Raw genomic sequence first — 19,879 nt, 5'->3', positions numbered from 1 at the left:
TAAGAACAATTATCAAGTAAGAATTATATTCACAATGTCCAGTCAATTTGTATTAGGCAAATTCAGAGAAAATACTCCATTATCTATCCTATCTTGATGAGTCCGAAGTTTTATACCTAAACCAGTTTCTATCATAACTTGTATTACCATCCAAAAAATGTCTTTTTAGACCTTAAAACATTTTCTTAGATAAACAACTTAAGCTTTTGTGTTTCTCAACCTTATAAACTTTACATCTCTCTCTCTTTTTTTTTTTTTTTTGGAGCTGAGGCTTGAACCCAGGGCCTTGTGCTTAAAATTATAAACTATTTAGGATAATTAAGAAATGTAGGATAGTAGTTAGTCATCTATAACAATCAAACTTGTAGTCATGTAGGTCTATGTATTCAAGGTCAAACAGAGATTTATTTTAGATAGACAGGTGGTCTTCAAACACTTCAGAGACCTACAGAATATGGTATTTAAGATGTCTTAATAACATAAGGCTTTCCATGACAGTGAGATAGGTCTGCTCCTGGCAGCACAAATCTACTTCAAAAAAAGGTTGATAAGCATCGAAGAACCTCCATATGGAGTTTGATTTCTTTTTGGAAAAAACCTATCCATTTTGCAAGAAATTGCCCTTGCCTCAACTGCTGACAGTATGCTGTCCAAATTGGACAAGCAGGACACGAAGAAAGGACTGCCAAACTTTGCCAAGACAGATAAGACAGTCCTTCAAAGTTCCTGCTTCACAGAAAAGTCTGTCAGATATTCTAGGCCTGAAGGCTGAAGATAGATGCCCCAACACTGTAGAGGAACCTTGGATGACTCTCTAGGCATCCAGTTATTTCTATCATTTCTATAGTTTTGGAAGTTGCTTGCTCTGCACTTCCTGTTTACTGAGGTAATATTATATCTTTCTCAGGTCTTTGATGGGGTTGAAGAATAGATAGTTATAATTTTACAGTTTTCCTTGTTACCAAATCCAAAAAAGAAACTTCCATAAAAGATGTAGAGCTGGAGAGATGGCTCAGAGGTTAAGAGCACTCACTGACTGCTCTTCCAGAGGTCCTGAGTTCAATCCCCAGTAACCACATGGTGACTCACAACCATCTGTAAAGAGATCTGGTGCCCTCTTCTGGCCTGCAGTTATACATGCTGTATACGTAATAAATAAATAAATCTTTAAAAAGAAAAAAATTTTAAGGACTTAGAACTATACATTACATTTTTAAATGGGCTGCATAGGTACAATACCTTAAACAAGAGTAGAAATGTGGGCTGGAGAGATGGCTCAGCACTTAAGAGCACTGACTGCTCTTCCAAAGGTCCTGAGTTCAATTCCCAGCAACCACATGGTGGCTCACAACCATCCATAATGAGATCTGGTGCCCTCTTCTGGCCTGCAGGCATACATGCAGGCAGAATACTGTATATAAAATAAATAAATAAATCTAAAAAAACTCTTCTTAAAAAAAAGATTAGAAACATACACAGAATGTTATAACAAAAATAATCTTAAATTTGTATCAACATACAAAAATCCATACCAATGTAAAATATTTGAGATTAATAGTTGTTTTTTAGTTTAAAGGTAGATTCAACAATCTACTCCTTTATCCTATCATTTCTATCTCCCTCCCCTTAAAAAAAAAACTTTTTATAAAAAGATCCTTGAATCTAATCTCCTTTGCTTAGTTTCCTCCCTGACCATGACCAATAACAACTTGTAACTAACCTCCCTAAAAGTTGATAGACATCCACAGCCCACCAAATGATCAAAAACCACCCACTCCACCTCTGGGGAATATGGGTGTCATGTTCTCTATACTATTTCCTGTTGTCTTTAGGGGACCCTGAAAAATATTGGGCTAATGATCAAATCCTGGAAGAGCTAGCTGAATTACTTTTTGTTTAGTTTCTGTGTGATGGGAAAGTATAGCGCTTATCTGAAGTCCCGGCTGGAGCAGTCTGTGAGGTTGGAGCATCTCAGCTAGCAGCTTTGAAGTTGTTCTGGACGCAGAATTTTGAGGAAACTGCAACAAAGGCATTCTGAGAGACTGGATCACCTGGGTTATTGGTGTCTGTTCCTTTTGTCCAGAGAACACACAAGTTTTTAAAGGTAACATACATATCTGCATTAACACAACTATAGAATGTGCAGTGTGCATGAGTCAGCTAAAGATGATTTTCTGTTCTATGTTTGAGCAGGTAAAAGGCATCTGCCAACTTTATCAGTCTGTTTGGACTGTGTAACCAAACTGTCACGAGGACTCTGCAACCAACAAGATTTATCATGTCTCATCCAACCTCAGAGCTGTTCTCATGTGGAGGGATCAGCATATACATCACCTGTCTTGTTGTCTGTCTTTCTTTTTTTTATGTCTATAGCTGAGGTTTTCAGGAGGTCTCCCCCAACCAACCTGGTCTTTATTAAATCTGAAGGAATCCATAGCTTTTTGTTTCCTGTAGAAACAGATGCATAACCTCTCCCCCAACACAACACATTTCCTGACTTCTATTCTGAAGTTAAGATATCCCCAAAATATACAGGCTGGTTTAATTCAGCAGCTCTTTCCACAATCCAATGTCTCTCAGCAGCTGTTGCTCTTTGCTCGTTAGCATTTAAAATATTTAAAGTTAACAAAGCACTATATATGATCCACATGCCCTGTGTGATGGTATTCCCATCCTTACATAGATTATTCCTTTTATATTACCTTACTCTTTCTTTAACGATTTCATTATTTTTAAACTATTTATTTTTTATGACTGTCTATACCCACTTTTGTAGCTGCCAGATGAAATGATTACCTAATTTGTTCTAGTATAATAAAATCTTGGGAGTCAGAAATTGAGATAAAAACCTGAAAAATCCAAGGAAAACGGAGTGATTGGTTGACCCTCTCTTCACATTCTGTGGAACCTCCAGCACCAGAAAATCCCCAGAATTCTCTTCCTGTCCTTTCTAGCCACCCTGCAAAGTCCTCCAAGAACTTTATGGGTATTCCTGGTCAGTCACTGACTCCGTCCTAGATTCAAGGTTGCTTTATTGACACAGTGGATTGGCTGTATGGACAATTCTCCTGCAACATCTTCAACATCTAAGCACATTTTTAAAGCACACTATAACCCGTTCAGGGGTTTTCTCAGCCTGGACCTGACTTTATGTGCATCTGCAGCCTTCTCTGACCACATGAGCCAAATCTTAAACTGTCAGGCCAGCTGCCCCGTGGCTAGCTTAGCACATGGTGTGCTGACAGCTGGCTCCACCCACTTCCAGTCCTCAGGCAGCACTGAGAGCTGTTCCTAACATCCCAGCTCTGGTTAGCACTGCGGCAGGTGCTTGAACCTAGTGCTGAGTAGTGAGTAGCATGATGGTTGCTCAAGTGCTCAGCTGTGCAACCCAGCCTCCTAAAGGAGCTGCCCATGTATATCCCGTTAGGTGGATATACACGACCCCCACATTGGGTGCCGTTAGTAGTAGTACTTCCTCATCGGGACTGCCAGCCTGCAAATAATGACATGGAGACTTATTATTAATTATGAAAGCTTGACCCTTAGCTTAGGCTTGTCTCCATCTAGCTTTTATAACTTTATTAACCCACATTTTAAAATCTATATTCTTCCACATGGCTTGTTGCCTCATCTCCATACTGCACATCCTGCTTCCCCTGCGACTCACTGGTGAATCTGCCTTTTTCTCCCCAGAGTTCTCTCTCTGCCCAGAAGTCCCGCCCATTTTCTCCTGCCTAGCTATTGGCCATTCAGCTCCTTATTACACCAGCCACAGCAATGCATCTTCACACAGTGTAAACAAATATTCTGCAACAAATTTCCATTGCACTAGGTTTCCACCTTGCCCCCTAATGTCCCCCAATTCCAATAGTCTCTCCCAGTATTTTCTTCTCCCCCCACTTGATTCCTCCTGTTCCCAACCCCACCTGCCCCCATCATTTCTTATTTCTTGTTGTCCCAAAGACCTCTTCCCAGGTATGTTCTGCCAGGAGCACAAACCCCAGTCCTGGTCTTCCTGCTGCTTGCCAGGCTCCCAGTCTGTGGGACCATAGTCCTCACACGGTCCTTCTTCTGTGTCCCCCCCCCCCGGCCCTCCCCCTGGCTGGGTGACTCTGAGACAATGGATACTTGTCGCCACCCCTTTCCTGTCTCACATGCTTTCCTTACCTAAGGACTGTGTGTTATACATCCTGTGCCCAAACTCATGGACTCACACTTCGTACCTTGGCTGTCCTGGAACTCCCTTTGTAGACCAGGCTGGCCTCGAACTCACAGAGATCCTCCTGCCTCTGCCTCCTGAGTGTTGGGATTAAAGGTGTGTGACACCACCGCCCTGCCACACTTCATATACTTAAGTGATTTTCCCTTGTGACCTGTATTTGGTATCTCCTGAATTACCATGGACTTTTATTCTGGGGGTAACCTTACTCCAAGTTGAGTCTGGAGGTCGTCCTTATGCCCTTTACTCTCTGAATCCCTGGGAGCCCCAGCCATGACCTGTTCCACTCAACCCAGGAGATTTAGAATTTCAGGGTTTAAGTGGAGTCATAGAGCAGGCGCACTTCCCGCGGCGGCCACACGATGGCAGCACAGACCAGGTTTGGAGACTGGGCACCTGCTGCCTGGCCTGGTGCTCAGGGACAGCTGCTGGGCTCCAGGGGCATGTGGCACAATCCTCTCTCTAAGGCTGGGGGACTTTAGGGTTGGGGCAGGGGCATCAAGCTTGGGGTTGCGTGTCTGTGGACCGACTAGGAAAGGGCCTACGGTGGAGTTGAGACAAACATCTCCGAATATTGGTCATACTCTCTTCTCCACTCCCTGTGGTTTTCCCAAGGGCTGATGATTCCAGGTCCACACACTTTCCTTCCTTTCTAGAAGGAAGTCTCAGGCGGCTCTGTTCCCATCCAAGGCCCTTTCTAGTCATTTTCCCCGTCAGCGAAAACAACCCAGCTCAGCAATTCTTGCTCAGCGAGTAAGGACTCTGGGCATCAAGCTTGTGGCCCTCAGTTCGATCCTGCCAATCAACACCATGAAAGGTGATGAACGACTTCTACAAGCTGCTCTAGGATCGCCACAAGACACTGTGGCGCATGCGCGTGCATGCGTATGTATGTATGTATGTATGTATGTATGTATGTATGTATGTGTGTATGTATGTATGTGTACACACACACACACACACACACGCAATACAGTAAAAATGTGTGAAAAAATTCTTGCTGTGTGGCCTGGGACAGGTTCCTTGTGCCTCTGGGGACAGCGGCCAACCTGTGCAGGGAGGGCTCACTCCTCTGGATAACGGATGTCGTTATTTGGTATCTCCTGAATTATCATGGCCTTTTATTTTGGGGGCAACCTCACTCCAAGTTGAGTCTGGAGGCTGTCCTTATGCCTTTTCCTCTCTGAGTCCCTGGGAGCCCCAGCCGTGACCTGTTCCACTCAACCCAGGAGATACTCAAGTGACAAGTGGCCCTGCAGCCGCCAGCATCTCACAGCTGTTATTCCGAGGTCCTGACTGCTGCGGTCAGGTGCAGGCACAGGTGAGTGGGGACTGAAGGTAACCTCCCCCGTGAGGTTGGGAGGAGGTTGTGCCACGGGGCCAGCAGGGGGTGCTGTGCTTTCTGGACCTGCCATTATTGGGTTTTCTAGTGGGGTTGTCTGAGCCTAAGTGGGTCTCTGCAGGTTCTCCTGGGATGAAGTGGGTGGCATCTGTGGGTGTTGACACAGTTTGCAACTGATGGCCAGTGACCTGGGTGGCAATTGTGGGTTTAACTACTGTAATCACTCACTCTTCATTCATTCATTCATTCATTCATTCATTCATTCATTCATTCACTCAACTAGTGTTAAGCCCCTGTCAAGTGTCAGGCAGTCCATTGGGAACAAAAAAGTGTGTGTCCTGAGAACCATGGTTGTGGATCCAGGTTACAGGGATTAGCCAGGGCTCTGAGGGAGTTCAGGGGAGGGACAAGGTAAGCTGACAGTCAGGAAGGCAGGGGAGCCCGGGGCACTGGGGCTGCGTGGGAGCTGGAAGTGAGCATAGCTTCATAGCACCATTCTCCTGACCTGGGGCATGTGGAAACAGCTCGGAATCTAGGACTAACCTACTGCATATGCAGTGTGAGTGCGTGAGTGTGTAAAGATCTGGAACGAGCAGACACTCCTGTCCCTCCCAGCAGAGACTGGACACAGGTGGAGTGGGAACTGAGGCACGAGGCAGAGTCCAGGGGAGAGCCTGGGAAAGGGGCTGCCGGGAGAGAGAACTAGTGTGGGGGCGGCAGAGGGGCGGGGCGGGGCTGCAGAGGGGCTGGGCTGGGCTGCAGAGGGGCTGGGCGGGGCTGCAGAGGGGCGGGGCGGGGCTGCAGAGGGGCGGGGCTGGGCTGCAGAGGGGCGGGGCGGGGCGGGGCGGCAGAGGTGGCTTGGAGCCTCTGAGTCTCACTTGGGTCAGGGGAGTCAGGGGCAGTGGGAAGGGTAAGTGAGGACCACTGTGTTTTCATTGTGAAGAGCAAACTCCCTGGTCGGGGGAGGGGCAGGTGGGTGGGCGAGGGGGTGGGTGGCCATCTTACACGTCCTGGGCAGGTCAGCGAGCAGGAGTTGAGGGCGTTGGATCGGATGAGACCATTCAGGCCACTTATCAGATTTATTTCGCTTATAGATGGGGAAACTGAGGAAGGGGGGCCCACTCTTCCAGACTGAATTCTCAGTTCTGGGTGGCACATTTTAAAATGCAGGACGTGGACTCGTAGGAGCTGGTCAGGAAACCGTCTGTCAGTATCAACATCTACTGGTGCTAGTGCGGAGTACTTCCAACACAGTACCTGCTAGTGCGGAGTACTTCCAACACAGTACCTGCTAGTGCGGAGTACTTCCAACACAGTACCTGCTAGTGCGGAGTACTTCCAACACAGTACCTGCTAGTGCGGAGTACTTCCAACGCAGCCCCTCTCCCACGAGTGCCACTAAAGCCCACAGAACTCTTGCTTGAGTGTGTGTGTGTGTGTGTGTGTGTGTGTGTGTGTGTGTGTTGCCCATGTGTGTGCATGTGTGTGGAGTTTGAGGACAGCCCCCAGCCATTGTTCCTCAGGTATTGTCCACCATGCTTCCTGGTTGGCCTGTGACTCATGGAGTAGGTCTCCTCCGCATTGGGATGTCATGGGTTCACCCCACCTGGCTTTCCACCCCTCCTTTACAGGGCAGAGAATGGCAGTTCAGAGAAGTTAAGAAACAAACCCAAGGCTGCACAGCTGGTAAGATTCACACCCACAGCCTGTGCTCTCCTGCCTGCTAGGAAGGCTGCACCTGCTGGGGATCTGCTGGCTGGACTACCCCAGGGTGAGGGCTGTCCTGGGGCAGGAGTGGGGTTCTGCCTGTGTGTACCCCGAGGGCCAGAAGAGGCTGTGGTCTGGGAGGCTACCAGAGGGAAGGCTCCTCAGCTGTCAGAGCTGTGGTCACTGAGTGGGTGGTCCCGAGGAATACAATGGATGCGGCCTCTTCCTGGAGTATACAGTGGCTCCCTGTGACCTTTGTGCTAGGACAGACTCTTCCACCTGGTGCATCCCCAGCTCAGGAGCCTCAGTTTACCTCAGCCTCTTTTCTCTCTAGCCTCAGCTACCCCTTGTCTGTGCCACCCCGTGTTCCTGCCACTTGGTCATCTTTCACAACTTGCTGTCCCTTGTCACCTCTGACCTCTGTGGGGAGAGTTTCCCTGCATCTTTGCCTGGCTAATGTACTTCCTTGTCAGGCGGCTGGACACCTCCATGGCACCCGAAGGTGAGCAGTCACAGTGATGGGCTGATGCCTCTCCACCCCTCCATATGCCTTTTCCCTCTTTGAGTCCTGTTTGGGTGTTTTCCCTCCCATCAGGCAGTGCTGGGGTCAGGACCACACTGCCCTTTTCTAGGGAGTTTCTCTTCTAGGGAGTTTCTCCACTTAGCAGAGTACCTCACTTGTGCTCTAGGACAGTGGTGTGGTGGCCAATCTTGGGTGTCACCTTGATATATCTGGGAAGAAGGAACATCAGTTGAGAAGCTGCTTCCACCAGAGTGGCCGTCCCCATGTCTGTGGGGCATTTTCTTTCTTTTTTTTAAATGATGCAAACAGTTTATGTGCTCCCATACTGACAGATTAAAAACACATGCATTCTCTAAGCACAAACTCATTGTCACAAATAACTTTCTGCTTAAAGATAAAATTTCAATTAATAACCACAAATGAGAATTTAGTTGTTTAATACAACCACTAATCTAATATGTTATCAACAAAATCTAAGCAATTACATCACAAAACAAGAGTTATAGTCAGCAAACATGCATTAATAATTTATACAACTTAACATCACCCCAGGAAAGGAATTGGATATAAAAGTTCTTATAATTTTAGTGGTTTTCAAATCTTATGACACAGATTACCAAAAAAATTGTAAAAACAGATTTCAAATATTTTCAATAAAATGGTAAAAAATTGAGTAAGCCTTTCAGTTTTTCTACTTGGCTCAAGTTAAAACATCAAGCTGGCCCGATCTGTCAAATCTGACAGAGAAGTATTGATAATGACTAGACAGACTTGAGTTACAATGGCACTTGGAGCTCTACTTCATCAAAACCCTTCTGGGTAAATTTCTCAATGCAAGCATGTCTTTGTAAACACTGTGAGAATATAAACTTGGAGACATATGTAGAAACAGGACAGAAATGGGAAATAAGACACAAGTCAGTATTATTTGTCTCCCAAACTATCAACACTGTCTCAATACAAAGTGAAGACTATTTGAGTGACTAACAATCACTGGCAGTCTTCTACAGAACTGTCTTATTATTATCAAAGCAATGTTCACGCTCTGTTAACCTGCTTCCACAGAGTGTAATTAGCAGGGCACTACATTTATAAACACATGGCAACTCAAAATCAAAAGAACTCTTCAAACAGAAGCCACCTTTCTTTTCCATTTTTAGCTCTGAATTAGTAAGAAAAGAATTAGGGGACGCTTTGAACATATCTTGTACTTTTCATCAAGGCTAAAGCGCAAATATCTCCGTATCTCTGGTATTTTAGTAGGGAGAAGCATCGAACATATACAATAAAAGAACTGAACAGTAAAACCAATACAGAAGAAAAAACTCTTCAATGTACAACTGAGGAATACATTTTATCACCAAACTACACTTTGCTTTCTTCGGTGAAATCTGTAAATGGACCATGTTCTGTCTGATTCTCTTCCCATGACCAAAAATTCTAAACTTATAGGAAAAAACAAATAAGAAAAAAGCAAAACAAACAAAAAAAGAAAAACATTGCATGATAATGGACACCAAGTTCATAAAGAACCTCTTTTTTTGGAAGATTTATTTATTTATTTATTATGTATACAGAAGAGGGTGCCAGATCTCATTACATGATGATGGTTGTGAGCTACCATGTGGGTGCTGGAAATTGACCTCAGGACCTCTGAAAGAGCAGTTGGTGCTATTAACCTCTGAGCCATCTCACCAGCCCAAGATCCTCTTTTTAAATGAGATATTATGTAAGAAAATACCATGAAAATAATAAGCCTATGAGAATTGTTTAAGCACAGTAAATTTGAGCCCCGGTCTTCATGAAGATATTACAGTTTATATAGAAAACTATAAATATACAAGATTCCAAGGGAAAAAAGTCAGAATACATATTGTCAAACACTCTTTGGGCTACAAAATTTTTAAAATGGGAAAAGATGGCTAATGGTCAACTGAATCTTAGGCCAGGTGTGGTAATGCACACCTATAATCCCGTACTTGGGCAGGAGTATCACTCCAAATTCAAGGCCACCCTGGACTACTCAGCAAGTTCCAGGCTAGCCAGAGCTATATAATGAGACCATGTCTCAAAAGATCAAAAACTGGAAGGGGAAAAAAAACGGGAAAAGAACACAAAACCACAAAGAACTCTTAGGTCAAAGTGTCCTCTGTGGGGCATTTTCTTGGTTGCTAATTGAAGTGGGAGGGCCCAGCCCACTGTGGGCGGTACCATCCCTAGGCAGGTGGGCCTGGGCTGTGCCAGAGAGGCCGCTGAGCAAGCCAGTAAGCAGTGTTCCTCATGGTTTCAGATTCAAATTTCTGCTTCGACTTGTCTTGATGATAGGCTATAATCTGTAGATGAAGTAAGCCATTTGGAAGTTGCTTTTGGTCATGGTATTTACCACAGCAGCAGAAAGCTAACGGGGAAAATCGGGTTGAGGGCTGAGGAGATGGCTGGATGGATAAGTTGCGTGATGGGCAGCCATGAGAGCCTGAGTAGGAATCTCCAGAATTCATGTAAAATCAGGATGCAGGAGTGTGTGTCTGACTCCAAGGTGGGATGAGAGGCAGAGACAGACTTCCCTGAAGCCCATGGGCCAGCGGCCTTTGTATGCAGCAGTGAGCAACATGTAAGTCTGTCTCAAACAGGGTGGAAATTGAGATCTGACTCAAAGTTGTCCTCTGACCTCCACACATTCATTTGCCTACACACACACACACACACACACACACACACACACACACAGACACACAGACACACACACACACACACACACACACACAGACACACACACAGACACACACACACACACACACACACACACACACAGAGGAAGTGGATTGAAAGAAACCCAGAGAGAATGCAGGAATAATTCCCGGTCAGATGCAGTGGTGGGGTCTTTGGTCAGCTGACCTCCAAGTGTCCTCCAGTAGCCCCCTCTGCCTACAGCTCCTGGTCTCCGTTTCCCTACGAGTTCGAGATTTAGAGCCTCAGGCAGCGTCTGTTAAGCTCATTCTGGCACTTGAATGTGTTTTCTCAACTTTGTTAGTGGACACAGTCCTGCTTACCATGGCTTGCAAATTTGGTCTCAGTTATTGACACACCAGCCCTGTGCATGCTTCCATGGACTCCACATCCCGCCCCAACCCTGATCTCCTAGCTTCGCTTTGCGAAATTACCACCAGGTGGCAGCAGAGGCCAAGAGTCGGTGCTCAGACCAGATGCTCTGGCTGCCGGCAGGGGGCGCTGCTGCCTTTCAGACCGGGACCTGCTGGTACCAAGGGAGGCCAAGGCCATGAGGACTGAGTTCTGCTGCCAGGTGGCTGGGTGATTCCTTACTGTCCTCATGTGTGCAGAGTGGTGACTCCTGCTTTATTTGTCCCACAGGCTGACTGTGCAGGGTCAGGTGGTAAACAACTCAGGCTTCTGAAGCTCTGCCCTGCAGGTGGGAGAGATGCCCAGGATGAGCTGTGAGGCTGTGGTCCAATTAAGGCTTTGCTTATGGGCGCCTACATTTGAGTTCCGTGTGATTTTCACAAGTCACAAAAGTATCTTGAGCTGGAGATGTAGCTCGGTGGAGGGTCACTTGCCCAGCATGCTAAAGGCCCCAGTGTGTGTGTGCGTGTGTGTGTGTGTGTGTGTGTGTGTGTGTGTGTGTGTGTGTGATCCATGTGTGTACATGTGTGTGGAGCTCGAGGACAGCCCCAGCTGTTGTTCCTCAGGTGCAGCCCACCATGTTTCTTGGTTGGCCTGTGACTCATGGAGTAGGCTGGCCGGCCATTGGGCCCGAGGACTTCACCTGCCTCCTCCGCATTGGGATGTTAAGGGATCACCCCACCTGGCTTTCCACCCCTCCTTTACAGGGCAGAGAATGGAGGTTCAGAGAAGTTAAGAAACAAACCCAAGGCTGCACAGCTGGTAAGATTCACACCCACAGCCTGTGCTCTCCCGCCTGCTAGGAAGGCTGCACCTGCTGGGGATCTGCTGGCTGGACTACCCCAGGGTGAGGGCTGTCCTGGGGCAGGAGTGGGGTTCTACCTGTGTGTACCCCGAGGGCCAGAAGAGGCTGTGGTCTGGGAGGCTACCAGAGGGAAGGCTCCTCAGCTGTCAGAGCTGTGGTCACGGATCGGGTGGTCCCGAGGAATACAATGGATGCGGCCTCTTCCTGGAGTCCACAGTGGCTCCCTGTGACCCTTGAGCTAGGACAGACCCTTCCACCTGGTGCATCCCCAGCTCAGGAGCCTCAGTTTATCTTAGCCTCCTTTCTCTCTAGCCTCAGCTACCCCTTGTCTGTGCCACCTCACGTTCCTGCCACTTGGTCGTCTTTCAGCAACTTGCTGTCCCTTGTCACCTCTGACCTCTGTAGCGACAGTTTCCCTGTGTCTTTGCCTGGCTCATTACTTACTTGTCAGGCTGCTGGACACCTCCACGGCACCCGAAGGTGAGCAGCCACAGTGCCTCTCCATCCCTCCATATGCCTTTTCCCTTGTGAGTCCTGTTTGGGTGTTTTCCCTCCCTTCAGGCAGTGCTGGGGTCAGGATCACACTGTCCTTTTCTAGGGAGTTTCTCATCTAGGGAGTTTCTCCATTTAGCAGAGTACCTCACTTGTGCTCTAGGACAGTGGTGTGGTGGCCAATCTTGGGTGCCACCTTGACACATCTGGGAAGAAGGAACATCAATTAAGAAGCTGCTTCCACCAGAGTGGCCGTCCCCATGTCTGTGGGGCATTTTCTTGGTTTGCTAATTGAAGTGGGAGGGCCCAGCCCACTGTGTGCGGTACCATCCCTAGGCAGTTGGGCCTGGGCTGTGCCAGAGGCCGCTGAGCAAGCCAGTAAGCAGTGTTCCTCACGGTTTCGGATTCTAATTTCTGCTTTGACTTTTCTTGATGATAGGCTATAATCTGTAGATGAAGTAGCCATTTGGAAGTTGCTTTTGGTCACGGTGTTTACCACAGCAGCAGAAAGCTAACGGGGAAAATCGGGATGAGGGCTGAGGAGATGGCTGGATGGATAAGGTGCCTGCTGGGCAGCCATGAGAGCCTGAGTTGGAATCTCCAGAATTCATGTAAAATCAGGATGCAGGAGTGTGTGTCTGACTCCAAGGTGGGATGGGAGGCAGAGACAGACTTCCCTGAAGCCCATGGGCTGGCGGCCTTTGTATGCAGCAGTGAGCAACAGGAAACTGTCTCAAACAGGGTGGAAGTTGAGATCTGACACTTGAAGTTGTCCTCTGACCTACACACACACACACACACACACACACACACACACACATACACACACACACACACACACACACCACACACACACACACACACACAGAGAAACAGATACAGAGAGACATAGAGACAGACAGACAGACAGACAGACAGACACACACACACACACACACACAGAGGAAGTGGATTGAAAGAAACCCAGAGAGAATGCAGGAATTATTCCCGGTCAGATGCAGTGGTGGGGTCTTTGGTCATCTGACCTCCAAGTGCCCTCCAGTAGCCCCCTCTGCCTACAGCTCCTGGTCTCCGTTTCCCTAGGAGTTCGAGATTTAGGGCCTCAGGCAGTGTCTGTTAAGCTCATTCTGGCACTTACATGTGTTTTCTCAACTTTGTCAGTGGACACGACCTGGGGGCTTCCAGTCCTGCCTACCGTGGCTTGCATGTTTGGTCTCAGTTACTGACACACCAGCCCTGTGCATGCTTCCATGGACTCCACATCCCGCCCCAACCCTGATCTCCTAGCTTCGCTTTGCGAAATTACCACCAGGTGGCAGCAGAGGCCAAGAGTCGGTGCTCAGACCAGATGCTCTGGCTGCCGGCAGGGGGCGCTGCTGCCTTTCAGACCGGGACCTGCTGGTACCAAGGGAGGCCAAGGCCATGAGGACTGAGTTCTGCTGCCAGGGGGCTGGGTGATTCTTTACTGTCCTCATGTGTGCAGAGTGGTGACTCCTGCTTTATTTGTCCCACAGGCTGACTGTGCAGGGTCAGGTGGTAAACAACTCAGGCTTCTGAAGCTCTGCCCTGCAGGTGGGAGAGATGCCCAGGATGAGCTGTGAGGCTGTGGTCCAATTAAGGCTTTGCTTATGGGCGCCTACATTTGAGTTCCGTGTGATTTTCACAAGTCACAAAAGTATCTTGAGCTGGGGATGTAGCTCAGCGGTGGGTCACTTGCCCACCATGCTAAAGGCCCCAGCATCACAGAAGGAGAAACAGTCGTTCCCAAATTGGCAAATACTGTTCTTTGATGTTTTAATAAGTGAACTATGTTGCCTGGTCTTGGAGTGTTCATGGTGATACTGCAATCACTTTGCTCAGGGTTTCAAGGCTAGCCTAGGCTCCATAGTTACTTGTTCTCAACAAACAAAAGCAAAAGCAAAAGAAAAAAAAAACTCAAAAAACAAAAAACCCACTAACAAAAGAACTACTTAAAGCTGAAGTTGGTGGTAATTTCCTGTAGTTGACAGGACTTGGGAGGCTAAGCTGAAGCAGGAGGATTGCCTGAAACTGAGGTCAGCCTGGGCAATATAGCAAACCCCCTCCTCTAAAAAAGATAAACAATCTAAAATTAAAAAAAATTTTATATTATTCATTTATTTTAAGTGTATGGATGTTTTAACTGCATGTATGTGAGAGTCACTTGCGTGTTTGGTGTCTTTGGAGGCCAGAAGAGAGCATAAGATCCCCTGGAACTGGAGTTACAGACAGTTGTGAGCTACCAAGTGGGTGCTGGGAATTGAACCTGGGTCCCCTGGAAGAGCAGCCAGTGCTCTTATCTGCTGAGCCCTGTAAAAATCACTTTTAGCTGTACAGAACTAGGCAGGGTAACCTCGGCCAGGGGAGACTGAAGTCAGGGCCGGGCACATAGTAGGTGTTCAGTTAGGTACTGGCAGTGTTTGATGGTCCAAGAGCCCAGTAGGGCTCTCTGAGCGCATGCACAGTGGTCAGGATGCTGTTCTCGAAGTCGAGAGATTGTGTCCCCTGCTCCCCTCCGTCTGTGGACACGTGGTGTGAATGTTTGAGGCTGTGGCTGCCCACAGCATCTCTCCTCACACACACACTGCCTTTGCACTCCACCCCTCATGGGGAAGCCCTGTTTTCGTCTTTGTGAAGGGCCCAGTCTTATCTCTTTCTAAAAACGCATAAAACAGAAGGCACTCACTTTAAGTATTAGCATTCATGAAGAATTTTATTTTTATTTAGATTTTTCTTCTCAGATGGGATATCATTTAGCCCACGTTGGCCTTGAAGGTACTATGTAGCCGAGGATGGCCTTGAACTTCTGATTCTCCTGCCTCCACCTCCCAAGTGCTGGGATGACAGATGTGTCAGCCTGCATGGTTTTATATGGTACTGGGGATCCAACCCAGGGTTTTGGGGATGGCTGTCAGGCATGTTACCAACTGAGCCACATCCCCAGTTGGAGTTCATGAGTTTTGATGTATGTTCACACCCAGGGAATCATCACTGCAGCCCAGAGAACATGGCCATCACCTCCTTCCTCCCAGTCAATCTTGATTAAAAATATAAATGAGCTGGGCAGTGGTGGCGCACGCCTTAATCCCAGCACCCGGGAGGCAGAGGCAGGCGGATCTCTGTGAGTTCGAGGCCAGCCTGGTCTACAGAGTGAGTTCCAGGACAGCCAGAGCTGTTAAACAGAGAAACCCTGTCTCAAATACATACATGCATACACACACACACACACACACACACACACACACACACACACACACAGACATATATACACACATATAAACAAAACCAAATCTTACAGAGGTGAAACGCAGTGTGCCAGGCCCGGGGGGCCCAACAAGTCTGTGTCACCGCTGCTTAGGGACTTTAGAGAGGTGGGCAGGTGGGCACTTGGTGAGGCCGTAGGCTATGGCTGGAAAGTGACAGCTGCAGTGTGAGCAAACCTGTAGCTGGAATCCCGGCCCCTGGTTCCCAGGACATTCCTTCAGCCCCATCCTGCGCTGCCCATCTCCATCCATTGGGTCTCTTCAGGCATCTGCTTTTCTCCCAGCTGCTCCAGATGTGGACAGAGACTGCAGCCTCAGCATCTCCTGCTTTGCGGGCCAGAAACGTGGAGTCTTGGGTTAACCCATATGGAGAGACCCAGCGGCTTGGGTTGTCTCTTCCCTCAGAGTGGTGGCCGCACTTTTTCCTTCCCTGATTCAGGTCTGAGAGCTCCTGGAAGGCAGAAGCCTAGTCTCAGGTGCCCTCTTCAGTACGGTACCTCCATCCTTCTGCCCAGGAGAGCCAAAGCTGTGTTCACAGACAATGGGAGGCTGAAGGAAGGACAATGGGAGGCTGGAGGTTTTTGGGGGAGGGGAAAGGGGGTCTATGGGAAGAAGGCCCAGAGGCAAGGTGGTTTAAACTTGGGGAGTCTAGTCCAACACTCGCTAAGATGACTTCTGCCCAAGTTGGCGCAAGGAGCCTGGGCTCATTTGCATATCATTTGCATGTGTCTGCCATTATCCTCAGGACTTCCTTCCTCTTCTCCAGGCACCGAGAGGAGTGGATTGGATCTGGGGAAGATGGGACAGGGCCAAGGACTAGGGCATTGGGAAGGCATCAGGACCCCAGCTCTCCATCCTGGGAGCTAAGCTGGCATTCAGCACGTCCCCTTTCTGGGTGACTCTCCCAGCCCAGAGCTGCCTGGGCAACCTGGCTGTCTCTGGGCTGGTCCTCTCAGGGTGTGTTCCTCAGGGATCCCCCTGGACCCCGTCACTGTGCCACACAGAGCTACTCTTGTGGCAGGATTTCTGTACCAGTGAGAGGGAATGTTGATCTAGAAGGTATGAACGCCTGTACGTATCTGGTTCTATAAAGCACAAAGGAGGACCCATGAGCCTGGGCTGTTGGAAGTCAGGGTCACCTTCGGAGACTAGGGCCTGAAAAGAGGCACAGGCAGCTCCTGGTTCCATTTCCATTCATTTGTCCTCTGCATGCTAGTGACATGGGCGGGTTCATTCTGAAGGTTCACTGAGTCGGACAGTGGTTATATAAGCGTTTTTTTTTCTGCATAAAAATAAATTATGGAGGCTGGAGAGATGGCTCAGTGGTTGGGAACCACTTTTCCAGAGGACCCGAGTTCAGTTCCCAGCATTCGCATGAGATGGCTCACAACAGTCTGCAACATGAACTCCAGGAGATTTGATGTCCATTTCTGGCCTCTGTGGGTGCTCGTACACATGTGGCACACACATACACATAAACATAATTAGAAATAAAATAAAAGTGGACTGGAGAGATGGCTCAGTGGTTAAGAGTGATTGTTGCTCTTGCAGAGGACCCAGGTTCAGTTCCCAGCACCCACACGGTGGCTCACAACCATCTGTAACTCCAGTTCCAGGAGATCTGATGCCCTCTGACCTGTACAGGTTCCTGGTATGTGGGTGGTGTACATATATATACTTGCAGGCAAAACATTTAAACATATAAAAAATAAAATAAAATAAATCTGTTTTTTGTTTGTTTGTTTGTTTTGGCTTTTTTGAGGCAGGGTCTCACTAGGTAGTTCTTGCTGTCCTGGAACTCACTCTGTAGGCTAGGCTAGCCTTGACCTCACAGAGATCCCCCTGCCCCCTGTCTTCCAAGTGCTGGGATTAAAGAAGTGTGTCACTATGCCTCCGGGATAAAATAAGTCTCTAAAAAAAATAAAAGATAAAACAAATAAGCAAATAAACAGAAAGCCAAGAAGTTGTAGAGTCTGGCTCTAGCCTTCAACAGGCACTCCACATGTGTTAAGGCCTTTCCAGCAAGCCTCCTGTCCCCCACCCGCCCTTCACCCTGGCTACCCACTCCTGACAGTTCCTGTGAGTGAGTCTCTATCCACTCTCTTCTCCAGTTGGATTGTGAGGTGGTCTAGGGCCTGTGTGTACCCCTGTGTCCCATGGCACGGGATCTGAACACAGTGACTCCTCAGCACCTTTGGGGCACTTCAGCAACCTCGAAGAGACACTCCTCCCATCCCCCTGACCCCCCATCAAAAGACCAGCATCAAAACCCAGCTTTGGTGAAGGCCAGGAGTTGGCTAAGGGATGAGGCAGCAGAAAGCGTCGGAGGACAGAGGGCCAAGTTGGGATTGCTTGGATGGGGGATCCCCGTATCTGGGTCCTCAGAAGCCTGCTCTTTCCTGTCTTGATGCCCCTGGCCTCTTTTCCTGCCTTGTCTGCTGTGGATGACACTTCCTGTGGCCTGTGGGTCCACTGGAGGCCTGACTCCTTATAGAGCCTTTTCCATACCTGGGGAGGAGGAGGAGGCAGGGGCCTGGCTGTTCTGGACTTCTGGACATGTTTGCTTGGGCCCAACTTGGCCCCACCACTCCTTGCCCCGCAAGTCAGGGCCTCCCTGCTTCCCTAGTCACAGGGACCTGTCAACGGGTCCAGAGCCCTCTCTGCCACTGAACCTCGTGACGGGAGCACTGGTCTCTGGCTTCTGTGCCACTTTCTTGTGAGTAGGAGAACAATCCAGGCAGTTGTAAGGCCAGACAAGCTGGTCCTCCCATGGGGGACTTCAGGGCCTGAGAGGTGTGGTGTGTGAGAGATCAGCAGGCTGCCACTTTCAGTTAGCAGGTGTGTGGTGGCAATGTCCTCCAAAGTTCTGTCCACAAGTTCCCCTGGGAAGCAGCTGGAGTGTTGGAGAGAGCCAGGGAGAGCCCAGAGCTTGGGTTTTGACCAACTTGATCCTAACCTGATGCAGGCCTGTTGCTCCCCTTGCCTCAGTTTACCCTTTTGTCAATGCACTCTCAACTTGATCATTGGTTGCAGGATCCCACCCCTCCCCCTCAGGGATGGAACCCCAGGACCTCATGATTGCTCTCAGGAGCTGAGCTACAGTCTCCGGAAGTAGTTCACACTTCTGTGAAAGGACCTCTTGGGTTAGAAGATCCCCTGTGCCTCATAAACGGAAGCCAGAGTCTACACTTGATGTTGTTCGGCGAACATGGGTGTCGCTTTGGGGTAACTTTCTAAATACTAGAGGGAGGATTCTGCACAGCCACAACTATAGCTCTCTGGTGCAGATGGGACCATCACACCACTCTGGAGTCCCAGCTAGCTGCCAGGGTCCGGGCTTCAGTTTCTATGCCTCTCTGTCCTGGAGGCCCAACCCCATGGGCACTGGAGTGGGTACCTACTGGCCTCTCTCCAGCCTGGGCCTTGTTCCTGTCCAGGACTCTTGCTCCCGGCTGCCTGAGCTGGGGCCCAGGATCAGCCCCGTGCAAAGCCCTCTGAGCCCCTTGCTGGGCATGCCCAGTCTCCCTTCTTTCTCTTTTGTTTTGCCAACAGGAGGCTTTGCAAGGGCAGGTCCGGATCAGACCGGAATGAGCTCATGTGTTTACTCAAAGCACAGAACTGGGTCTTGGCACTTCCTGGGGGAGATGGGGGAGGGGGTGCGTGCTTGAGTCGGAGGAGGGATCCCTCTTGCCCTCCCTGCTGCGGTGACCACCATTCACAGTGTTTTAGGCTACTCACAGGGCCCAGGAGACGAGACTCCATCTTATCTCTAGAATGCCCACGCTGATGCCCACGCTGATGCCCACGCTGATGCCACCGCTTGGCCACACCCTGAGTTCCTTACTTTCCTTCTTGACCCCTTTGATGTCAACTGCAACTTCTCCCCGGCCGGCCCTCCAAACCGTCCCTGCCCCTTCAGTGCGGGGGGTGGGGGTGGGGGGTCGTGGTGGGGATGGTGTGTGCCTCTGTGCTGTCTACTGGCCACTGGCCTGCTCTAGGTCGTGTGCTCGCTCTCAGATGCTGGATAGGGCTTCTCTCTGGAAACTCCTACCCCTAGCCTGCCTGTGGCTCAGCACCAGCATGGATGTAGGTTGGTTTTTGCCCAGAAGGTAGGGTTCAGGCTGTGACAGTGACCTGGTGGGCTACTCTGGGTTGGGAAGAAAGGCTAGGTCCTGCCCTCAGAGCCAGTGGGGTAGGAGGTCCTTCCCCTCTGACACCCTGCTAGTCTTTCTGACCCTCTGTCCTTAGCTTATCACATCCCAGTTGGGCTCAGAGATACAGAACTAGCCTTTATTCCCAGGGGCTCCAAGGCTGACCACAATTCCCTGTCTGGAAACTGATCTTATTACCCCTTAGCACAAGCTTGTCCAGC

This window comes from Peromyscus eremicus, chromosome 8a (genome assembly GCF_949786415.1).
Source record: "Peromyscus eremicus chromosome 8a, PerEre_H2_v1, whole genome shotgun sequence".
Classification (NCBI taxonomy): Eukaryota; Metazoa; Chordata; class Mammalia; order Rodentia; family Cricetidae; genus Peromyscus; species Peromyscus eremicus.
Note: the sequence above shows the minus strand (reverse complement) of the source record.